Source organism: Pinus tabuliformis, chromosome 6 (assembly GCF_031772625.1).
Source record: "Pinus tabuliformis cultivar Carrire ecotype Pingquan chromosome 6, CPIR1, whole genome shotgun sequence".
NCBI lineage: Eukaryota > Viridiplantae > Streptophyta > Pinopsida > Pinales > Pinaceae > Pinus > Pinus tabuliformis.
The window spans coordinates 620,286,391-620,288,745 of NC_142292.1; positions in this window are offsets into that span (position 1 = coordinate 620,286,391).

Below are 2,355 nucleotides of genomic sequence, written 5' to 3' on the forward strand. Positions count from 1 at the left end.
TTTCCTTGCTTGAGCTTTAAACTTTCATAAGTGACCTCCTCACATTCTCTAGAAGCATCATTCTCCAAAAAATAACCACGTCTTTCCTTTGAGAATTGATCAAGACATCAAAACTGCACCTACAGCAGTTTCGTAGCACGCTACGAAACTGCTGTTTATGTCACCTACACCAGTTTCATAGCACGCGATGAAACTGTTGTGTGAATCAATTTACACTATTTTCTTCCAAAAAGTTTCTTTACAGCTGTTCCATTATGTACATATGCCATATATACTTAACATCCCCCATCCTTGAAACATCTTCAAAAAGTAATGTCTTTGTTTCAGCCAAAATTGTATTAGGGTTTCATCACTTACTACCCCGTTCATTTGTGCTGAGGCTAACCTCTAGACTTGCTCAACTAAAATTTAAGGTCTTCAATTTGTCTTTTCATCCTTCTGACATTAGTTCTTATTCTGTCATTGATCCATCTTACATACCTTGCCTCGTTGATTATAGTGACAGTCCAGGTAAAGTATTGGGCCTTTCTGCTTACTACTTAAGGCTTTGATGTATGTGAACCTGTGAAATTTAGAGCAAATTCCATGGTCACTTGGTTATGTCCTCCCTGTAGTTTCTCACAGAAGTTGCAGTGACCTGCATTTTTGAAGGCTTCTTCAACTGATTTGTCTTTCGTGAGAGCATCTAAGCCTTCAGGTTCTATTCTCAGACATCGACCTAACATGTGATTTCTTCTTTCTTCTAACTTTTTTCCTTTGAAATCCCTATAGACAGAAAACCTGGAAGAAAACTGCCTTGCTTAACTGAGGAACTGCCTCGCTTGAATTTGCTGAAAAGCTACCTCGCTTGAATCCTGTGGAAGAACTCTGGTTTTTGCTCACCCTAGGCTTGTTTACTCAAACTAAGAACAACACCAAGTGTCTCTTGCATGAATATGACCAAGATCAACTAACCTTTCTTGAAATTTAAAATGGCTAATGACAGATGACCCCTAACGAATCTAATGCTGGATATGAATGTTTTCATGTGAGAGGAAAGGTTCGTGGACTAACACCTGATGATGAAAATTTAATGGTTTTTGGTGGATTTGACAACTAGACATGATTGATCACAAATCCTCGATTTCGTAGCGCATCTAGTATAAATTCGGGGTTTTGCGCTACAAAAATGACTAGACAGCTTCGTAACGCGTTCAAATTTTTGAAATGACCAGACACATGAAACTTAAAACATGATATGGGATCCATAGGGGGCCAGAAAATGCCGATGGACTTTATTTAATGATGGAAATGAGACTCTAATGCTATAACTGAAACTCTTAAAAACATAAAAAATAACTTGACCATGTCTAATACTATGACTTAGGAACAAATGTAAACTATCCAAGTTTAGAGAATTTTTGGGTGATAATATTGGCTCCGCTACGGATAGTGTGCCCCAGTGGTACACTAAGAACTGGTAGCTCTAGTGCTGCTATCCATCCTTCATAATAATACTCTGAAATTCTACCCAATCTGCCCCCCAAGTTTTAATGATTTCTATAAGAAGGACTCAAATTGCACCTACTAAAAAAAAATGCTCAGTCAACCTACCCTGAGCTTATTCACACACTCCTACCTACCCTATTAGCTACAATCTCCATTTGTAGCTCAGGGAACATAAAACTTCCAATGAAGCCAGTCATTGATCTCATCTGACTCTTGAATCTCTTGGCTGTGCTTGAGGAAAAAATAAACATGATACTAAAATAACAAAGGCATCATGAGATATATCTAATCTTCATAATGGAAATATAGTTGGAAATATGGACTATAGAACCTTTCCATGTAGCCAGCTATAGGATCAAAAAACACATGGTTAGTTTGATGTTTCTTGTGATATTCCATAGCTTTGGACAACTCACCAATACTTCGATCATCTACATAAGGCTTCAGCTGTGTGCTCTCAAACTGCTCCTCAAATTGATTTTCAAAAATAATGTATTCTTGCTCAATCTCAAAAGAGAGAGGAAGCAACTCCCTCTCTTTGTATTCTGCCATAGAAAGCTTTTGAAAAGTATGATCATGATCATTACGACTATATGATTGAGTTTGACCTTGTAAACCTTCAATGTCTTTCTCAATGTTCTTAGCAACATCATCCAAAAATTTCATCTTATCTTCTATCTTGCACTCAAATGATTTTAGATAGGAATTGTAGGAATTTACAGGGTAAGTTCCTCAAATAGAACACCAAAGGACACCGCTCACACACAGATCACCGATCAATACACCAGTATTTTGACGTGGTTAAAACCCTCAAAGAGGGAAACAGTCCACGGCCTGAGCCAATGCGGCCACTTCAGGCAATTTATT